This window comes from Pagrus pagrus (genome assembly GCF_965226575.1).
Source record: "Pagrus pagrus genome assembly, chromosome: 13".
NCBI classification, from domain to species: Eukaryota; Metazoa; Chordata; class Actinopteri; order Spariformes; family Sparidae; genus Pagrus; species Pagrus pagrus.
The window spans coordinates 31,440,318-31,450,118 of record NC_140197.1 but is presented as its reverse complement, the minus strand read 5'-3'; positions in this window follow the sequence as shown (position 1 = coordinate 31,450,118).

Here is a 9,801-nt window from a genome sequence, read left to right as displayed (position 1 = left end):
GGCGGTGCATCGGCAGCACCTGAGTGTCTCAGACTTCACGTTGTACGATCAGAGCATCACTAATAAAACAGATTCACACAGACGCTTTCATTAACAACGTGCAGAGCTGTACTGTAAAGATTTTCAATTATATTAATGACCCAAAATACTCAATTCATAATAACAATAATGTAAAAAATGACAACTATCATTAATAAATTGTCCGTTTATAGTTAATGAAACTTTGATTAAAGGCTCACATAGTTGAAACTACTCAGATTTAGTAGAAGAAGTATCTGCAGTCGGCCTTTAGGACGTTTAATACTTTATAATATTAAGTGATTTCATTATTAAAAATAAGTTGATTGGATTAAATCTGCTCTGAGTTCAGTGTGTCGGCTGCTTCAGTGTAACTTAATAAAGGCACATTCACACTCAAACCTCTGCAAAATGTGTGTAATGTACTGTTAACAAACAGGTTAACAGCTCTTCACTTCTCACGACTGTAAGCTGCTGTAATGATTGATGTTTGGGTCGGCGAATTATTAGAATATTACAGTAAACTGCTGTAAATTTGAATCTAAGCAGCTAAAGTGATCGAAAAAAGTAAAAATGGTACAAATTAAAAGGAAATACTGTAATCAGGGCACAGCAACATACAGCTATTTAGCTACAACAAGGTATACATGCTAACATGCTAACAACAGGCTAACAGGCTACAAGTGGCCCAACAAGTTACACATGCTAACAAGCTAACATGCTACATATAAACAGTACATTGCTGTAATACTACAGTATAGTACAGTATATCACTACAGATGCTAATCACAGTAGCGTCGTGTATCTTCACAGTAAAAACACAACATATCATCAACATTACAACAGTACTGTGAATTCACCGTTATTATTAGTATCCAGTAATTTACTGTAAAATTAAAGTGGTAATTTTTCAGTGTCTCTTGTTAACATGTGATTAGTGATCCGGTGGGCCTGAAGCCTCTGGTCTCAGGTCTGATCCTCTGACTGGTTGTTGCTGCGTCACATGTTGCACCAAATCAGAAGATCTCAGACCAGATGGGATGAGTGCAGGAATTCATTATATGATGCCATTAAAGAAAATAACACATTGGTTTGAAGAAAATACTTTATTGAGGCTTTAACAGCAAAATGCAAACAGGTGGATTCATGTTGTCGACCGTCATCTCTGAGAGTCTGAAACAAGCAGAGGAGGGAGGAGTCAGTACAAACACTGATCACGTGTCATCACTGATTCATCCAGAGATCAAACATGAGTTACACTGTGAAGTCATGATCATAAATCACAGAGAGAAGATCTGATCTGTTTCATACTGATGTGTACATGTGTGACAAACAGCACGACTGTGGTAACCTGAGGGGCGGGGCTTCAGCTCTGTGTAACCTGAGAGGCGGGGCTTCAGCCCTGTGGTTCTATGTGAAGCATTTAGTTCAAACTAAACTGTGGAACAAGATGTTGATGAGATGTTCTGACAGTGACCTCTGGACTGGGTCTCACCTCCTGGGTTGGTTACTGACAGACGCTGCACCAGGTCGTTCCTGTGGATCATTTTGAGCACTTCCATGGTCACCTTGATGGCCTCCTGAGGGAAACTCTTCACCAGCAGCTTCACGGTTTCTCCCCGGTCGGCGTCCTCCAGTTTGGACTCTTGCATATCAGAGGAGTTCTCCAGGTGCCACTTGAAAGACTTGAACTCCTCCTTTTTCAGGTCATCCAGGGTTCTCAAAAGCAGAGCTTTGACATCAGGCCTGTTGACATCAGAGGACAATTTCAGTTTCATATATAACTATAAAGCATGTAAAGCATATAACTTCCTGTTTGTCCTCCTGTCTGTCCTCCTGTCTGTCTTCTGTCCACTTTGAAACTGCTTTCACGAAAACTCATTTTCATCAGATGGAGGGCGGCAATAGTCCGCAGGGACTTGGCTCTTGGCTTGGGGACTCAAAGGTGGTTTATTCAAGTCCCACTCGGACCAAAAAAAGTATGATGTGGGGTAGTAGTGGAGAATGCTAGTTCACATCCCGGGCATTGCCGAGGTACCCTTGAGCAAGGCACCGACCCCAAACACTGCTTGTTGGGCGCCGTGCATGAGGCAGCCCCTTCACTCATCTCCTCTCTACATTGTGTGTGTGCCTGTGTGTAATGTGGGATTACAATAGTATTATTATTATTATCAGATGACTTTTTAGATCCTGAAGTCAGCAGGTTGGTCTGTGTTTGTTGGCGTATTGCCTGTTTCCAGCTGCTTCCTGTCAGTGTTCCAGGCCTGCTGGTCCAATGCTTTCCTGAACCGGTCCTGGTGTTGTGTGTTTGCATGATGTTGGTTTAACGGCCTTTAACTCATCCGTCCAGAATCGTACTTGGCTTCACTGTACGCGCACATACCAGTAATCATAAGGACTCTAAATTGTGAATATGAAACATGTTTGATGTTATCGGGCGGCCACGAGAGTTCAAAGGTAGCACCAAGAACATCAGCAGTCACCAACAACTGCTGTTAGCTCAGTTAGCCGTGGAGCTAAGTGGTGCTGTTAGCTGACAGGAGTCATGGCACCAGACTGGGTCTGAACTCTGAGGGACAGAGGACACACTACAGAGGTGATTTACAGCAGCTCTCACCAGGACTATGACTCTGAGGACAAGAGGACATGGCAGCCAGGGACAGGAGAGGACAGAGAGAGAGACAGAATATTTCCACATGTTACTCTGCAGACAAACCAACACTGTTCTGGTGACTGTGGTTCTGTTTGTGTTCAGTTTGAGTCAAGTAAAGTGACTCGTAACTAAAGTTATCAAATAAATGTAGTATAGTAGAAGTAGTAACAAGTACAATATTTGTCTCCAAAATGTCGAGGGTTAGGATTAGGGTTAGAAGTACGACTGGTTCAAGTGGGTGGGAGTATAAAGTAAAAAACAGAAATACTCTTCGGAAGCACGAGAGTAAATGTACACGCTGCCCTCTGGTGGACCGGCGGCGCTGTATTCTGTTCCTTGCACACACTCAACACTACAGCTGTGGTCCAGTCTGCAGACGAACTGAGTTAAAACGAGCCGGCGACTGAAAGGGTTCAAAGTTTCTGGGTGTGTCTCCGTCGTCAGCAGAGACCTGTTCTCCCTGTTCTCCTTGTTCTCCCTGGTCTCCCTGTTCTCCCTGGTCTCCCTGTTCTCCCTGGTCTCTCTGTTTCTGTGCTGTCTGTCTGGACTCATTTCTTCTCTCTGTTTAAACATCAGTTAACACAGTGTTTAGGTTGAAGTGGTCTCAGCACTGCTGCACACTGGCTCTTCTACACTGTGCTGAAAACAACAGGAAGTTGAATCAGTGAAGTGGAATGAGAGAAAACGCGGGAACAGGAAATGCTGCGTCCATCTGACAGCCTCCGTCCTCATAATGAGAGACTGAAGGGATTAAAAGTCAAACTGATGAGTGATTCAGTTCTGATGACACCTCGATCACTCAGAGAGAAGGTAACGTCTCATGAAAACTAACTACAGAACAGAAACCAGACGGGTCGTCAGGAGGTGGATCAAACAGAGAAGAAGAAGAAGAAGAAGAAGAAGAAGAAGAGGAACCAGAAGAAGAAGCAGAAGAAGAAGAAGCAGAAGAAGAAGAAGAAGAAGAAGAAGAAGAAGCAGAAGAAGAAGAAGAAGCAGAAGAAGAAGAAGAAGAAGAAGAGTTTTTAAAACTGTGTAAAATACTCACAGAGCTTCAGCCATGTTCAGCCGTCTTCTTCCTCTGGAGGACTGTGTGTGTGTGTGTGTGTGTGTGTGTGTGAACTCCCACTGTAACCACATCCTCCTTTCAATTCTGCTTCTGATTGGTCGACAGGCAGCAGCAGCAGTTAGTGTGAGATAACACAGAAAAAAGACCATCATGTCTTTAAACGTTACAGTGGTTGGGAACAGAACCAGAACTTGATCTGATGTATGAATCATGTATGTGGAGTGGGAACTGGATTTTGGAGATGGACCATTTTCAGAGCAAAAACATTTTATTTTAAGATTTGTCCGGCTCCTTTCTCCATAACAATGATGTCATCCACTCTAAAAAACTGTATTATTTTTTGTTTATTTATTTCTATGGTGGTAATGTGCTCTACATATACAGTAATGCAGTATATTTATACTAATAATACTGCATATTTCACTGTTGGTGTTTCATCAGCAGCCTGTGGTAGATGTCTGGTTTAATGCTCGGTAGTATCTGTTCTGTGCTCAGACGCTTCACCAGCTGCTGTTTTCAAGCTAACAAATGTCCTTTTTATTCTCTTTTATGAGCCAACCAGCAGGAGAAATCTGTAAATATATAATATAACATCGTATTTAATAAACTGGGATACACAATACATTTATGCAGATGAAACCTGTGACCGTGTGTGTGTGTGTGTGTGTGTGTGTGTGTGTGTGTGTGTGTGTGTGTGTGTGATCTGCTCAGCTGTCATGAAGCTATGATGAAACTAATAATCTGTAGATTGACAGTAGATAACATCACATTCAATAATTAAACTGCGACACACTTTTGACAGTTTTGCAAATGATTTAATGATTCTGAATCTTTTTCAGACAAACTCATCAACATCTTACTGTCAGGCAACAATAACTACATCAACAGACCACCTGGTGGCGCTACAACAACACCTGGGTGATCATTTCTGAAACGTGTTTGAGGGAGAGAACGTTCGCTGGATTAGCTGGACGAATAAACATCTTTCATTAGATCACAAAACACATGCTGCTCTGAGGTTCACTGTGAAATATACACACATTCAGCCTCTGGGGGGCGCCACGTGATCAAGGCTCACATCCAATCTATTGTTAAATCAACCATTTAATCAATTAACCAAATAAAAACAGAAACAAGCCAAAGCTGCTGAAGCTGATTCACAGATTCATCACATAGAAGGAGTGAAATAGTTACATGATATGTTTTCACTAATGTTGGCTGGTTGGTTTGTTGATTGGTAACGTAACCTTGACGGTCTGCGTTGCCCCAAAGGATTTCATTACAGCTGTGCCGCAGCTGCCAGCTGAGGAGATCTACTGGATTGATTTTAAAACTGTTTATTATGAATTATTTACAGTTACAGTTACAGTTATTTAAGTATAATATCGGGCAGGAACAGTCATAATTTGTGTCCTTTAAATTATTTGGTGAATTTTCTTTTTAATCTGGAACTTTTCTCTTGACTTTGGTGCCATCTGCTGGCGAATTGAGACGTATGATTGGGCTGATGAAGATCTCTTGTTTCTCCCTTCATCAGGGTATTTTCTGGAGATTTGACTTGTTCCATCATTTCATCCGTCATGCTGCTGTTCTCAGTCGGTTGATGTGTGTTTAGTTTAGTTTAGTTGGGACGAAGTTGACATCTGTCATTGATGGTGTTAATGATCTGGACCAGTTTGGCCTCCACCATTCTCAGTCTGCTGTGTGTGCCGGTGATAATGGTTACAGGATAAAGAGTATCAATCTTCTTGGCCAATGACGTGTCCATTTTCTCTTCACAGCTGTCACCATAGTAACCATCCTGACACTCACACAAACCGTCATTGGAGTCCAGCAGCCGCTTGCAGGTTCCACCATTGTTACATGTGTCATCACTGCAGGCAGGCGTCCTCCTGGATTCATGCAGGAACATCTTCCAGTCGTAGCCTTCCCAATTACATTCAGCTTGATAAAAGGGTTTTGGTTCCTCAACAAAGTTGCTCCTATAGATGAAATGTACCGCACTGAAATATTCTGCATGTGTTAAAGAATACTGGTTGTACAGACCACCTAAATTGTCTTCTGTCCAGGTATATTCCCGTGCAGATAAGTCGCCCTCAACAGCACACTTTTCCCCCTTAAAGTATTTTTTAATTACATTTTCTTGGATAACTTCTCGTCTATGTAACACGCTTGCTTTCCTAGTGTAGCCCACAGCGATGGTGATCGTGTCCATAGGAATCTTGGTCAAATCAAATGGCTTGTAATAAGAATCATCATCGGCTGTGTCGTACACCAGCACCACCCAGTTGTACCAGTCATACTTCTCATCCAGCTTCTTCTTCACCTCTTCAGCGAGGGCTTGTTTGTTGTCAGGACTGAGTGCTTTGCTGATCTCCTCCACGTCCTTCTTCATGTAATGCTCAGTGTTGTTCAGGCAGAAGTCCACAGCTGATATCTGAGCTTTGTAGACCTTCTTGAACATCTGGACGTGTTCGGCTTCTTTGGCTGATGTTCTGACACCGATCAGTTTCCAGTAGGCTTCATTTAGCACCATTCCCTCTAACAGCAATGTGCTGAAATAGAAGTTATAATCAGCCATCTTGCGAATGTCACATTTAAACTTCTTCACCAGCAGCTTGTTGAGGTTTTCACTGAGAGACGTGCTGTCAATCGTCAGGTAATGGTAGAAGTTGGCCACACTGGCCTCAGTTCCTGTGTACTCGTAGTAGTTGGTGAATATTTCTGCCAGTTGGAGTTTTTCCTCTTGATTTTCTGCCGACTCACTGTTCTCAATAAACTCATTGAGCTTCCTCCAGGCGTTGAGGATGCGGAGCTCGTCTTGAGAGTAGATGCTGACGTAGTTGAACCATTCCACATCTGTGGCCAGGTTGGAGATCTGGATGGAGAGAGAGTCCAGCTTCCTGTTCACCTCAGCAAACCCTTTCTTTACCTCATTCATCACAGGGTCATCCTGAGGGATGAAGGCCAAGACCATGTTGACAATAGAGAAGAGCGCACCAGCGATGCCGGGAGCCATGCTGGCAAATTTGGAGAGCGCCTTCAGGGCTTTTGTTGTTGACTCTGCAATCTTTTTCACCTCTGATGTGGTGTCTTTGAATGCAGACAGAACATCTTTTGCTGCCTCAAATGTCTTACTGACTTTGTCTCTGGTCTCGAAATCTAAGTCTCTCTTCTCCCTGGAGGTCGTTGACAGATCAGCTGAGGTGGGCTCATGTGAGCGAGCTGAGGAGGTCGTCCAGTAGAGAAGAAGGATAAGTGAAGCCAACAGCATCGAGGCAGACAGCCGAGGGAACGCCATGACTGCAACACAGACAGCAGGACATGGAATTATTTACTAAATGAGATGAATATCTACTGAAGTTAGCATGCTAACTCACTAGCCCTGGCCCATCCCGGTCCAAAGCTCTGATGGTAGCGGTTTAAACACTAACACTCCCCTGGTACAGAGCTCACAGTCCAAACTGCTAGCTGCACAGCTAACTTAGCTAACTAGCTAAAGGTAGCTACAGTTAGTGGTTACTCCAGCATGAATTTGACAGGCGGCCAAATCTTACATATTGCACCTTTAATGTCCTTTAACAGGACTCAATTAAATTATGAAATTTTATTAGACATTGTTTTACAAGAAAAACACGACACAGTGAGTACAGTCGTAGTCGAACCTTTACATCCACTCATAGAGAACATGTTCATCATGACAGTCTACAGCTCTCATGTTTCTGTGATGAATAAGCGGAACAAAAACAACTTTATCACAAAAAAACATTCATGAAGTTTGCTTCAATAATTTAATTTAATATAGGTCTTCTGAACATGTGATCATAAATATACATACAGTAAGTTGAACCATCAGTTCAGGTGATTATAGAAAGTTGTGAATCAAATGTTCTTTGTAGCGTCTTAACTTCTTCTGACTGATTCTGATTGATCACAGCTGATCATTTTGAGCCATTTCAAAGCAGTTACAGGTCCCAAGATCAACTGTGCAAACAACTGTTTGTAAGTATAGAGTGCACAGCACAGTTGTGTCACTGCCACGATCAGAAAACACAAACTATCACCTGCTGCTGAGAGAAAACTGGTCAGGATGGTCAAGACTCAACCAAAAACCACCAAAAAGCAAGTCTGCAATGAATCAGAAGCTGCTGGAGACAGGTGTCCACAGTCAGGTGTGTTTTACATCAACATGAGCTGAGATGCTGCCGTGTTGAGAGAAGCTCTTGATCCAGACACAGAACCTTGAAGCTGGACTCAAGTCTGCTGCTGATCACATGGACAAAGAAAAAACCTTCTGGAGGGAAACTCTGTGGTCACATGAAACAGAAACTGAGCTGTTTGACCACACTGAGCAGCAATATGTTGGAGGAGAGAAGGTGAGGCCTTTAACTCCAAGAACACCAAACCTACTGTCCAGCATGGGGCTGGTAGAGTTCTGCTGTGGGGCTGTTCTGCTGCCAGTGGATCTGCTGCTCTACAGAAAATAAATGGAATAATGAAGAAGGAGGATTATCTCCAAACTCTTCAGGAAAACCACACATCAGGAGTGGTGAAGGAATGGATCAATCAGGCTGGAATTGAGGTTTAGGAGTGGACTTCCCAAAATCCTGACTTGAACCCCATCGAGAACATGTGGACTGTGCTGAAGAAACAAGTCTGTGCCAGGAAGACAACAAATTTAGTTGAACTTCACTGATTCTGTCAAGAGCAGAGGGTAAACATTCATTCAGAGGACCAGAAGCTTGTGGATGGAGATCAGAAGCAGCTAACTGAGGTGAAAATGACAGAGACATGTTGATGAAGGTGTTATGTCTGAAAAACATGCAGTTTGTCTTCATAATGTGTCCTGTTGGACTCTGGTAGGTTATGCACTGCAACTGACAGGTTACTGTGTCTTTAAGGTTTTCAGCAGTGTATGGTAAGGTCGTAAAGTGTAAGGTGTGCGTCAGTTCAGTAAACACAACAAACGAAGCAACACGTTGTGGTCATTGACTCCTGCACAAACACAATAGAAGGTTCTCAGTCATCCAGGTCCTGGTACCTCTAAGTGCTGTATCAGAGGCAACTGGACTTGTTTCAGTTTGTTGAAGATGTTTCACGTCTCATCCAATCGGCTTCTTCACTTCTAACTAACTGGAGGAGCTGCAGGCTTTAAACAATGTGTGGGAGTGTCCTTACAGAGTGTGGGAGTGTCCTTACAGAGTCTTTGAGGACAAGGTGAGCTCTGCGTTTCAGAGTGGTTAGGACACTTGTGGGTCGTTGACCCAACTGGCCTTCATGTGGGTTGCTAAGGCCAGGTGAGTCCAGGTGTGAATGGTTGTTAAGCTGTCTGGGGAGAGAACTCAGTACTGCATTGTAGGTGGTGATCAGTGATGTCTTAGGCCACCTCCTCTGTTCAGAGACAGCTGTTCCAGTTTGATATAGATGGATTCTTTTACTCCTCTTCTCAAGAGACACTTACATTAAAATTACTGTATGTTTTTGATCCAGCAGATTTGATCACATGTTCAGAAGACTTATAATAAATAAATTATTGAACCAAACTTCATGAATGTTTTTGTGACAAAGTAGTTTGTGTTCCTCTCATTGATCACAGAAACACGAGAGCTGTAGGAATCAACTGAAGACTGACGTGATCAACATGTTCTTTATGAGTGGATGGAAACTGTTGGCCATGACTGAATATATGTGTGTGTGGATGGATTTTCTTGAGAAGATTCATGTAAAAACTTGTAATAAATTGCTGGACCTTGCAAAATCCTCCAGCCGTACTCCTGATCCAAATATGATCATGTGGTGGTTTGTATGTGTTTTCTCACCAACGTCTATTTTTTCACTGGATTGTGTTGAAATGTGTCGTGAACCTCAGAGACACTGAAGATCATTTACAACGTGTTCATTTAAATAGTTGTTGCTGAATGTTTACAGTTGTCACATTAATAACAGGGAGTCATTGTTATGTCATTCTCCACTAGTCTTCACTGTGTTGAGCCAGATGTTTGTGCAGTATTAAAGGTGCAGTACGTAAGAACTGGTCACCTGTCAAAATTATACTCCAAACAAA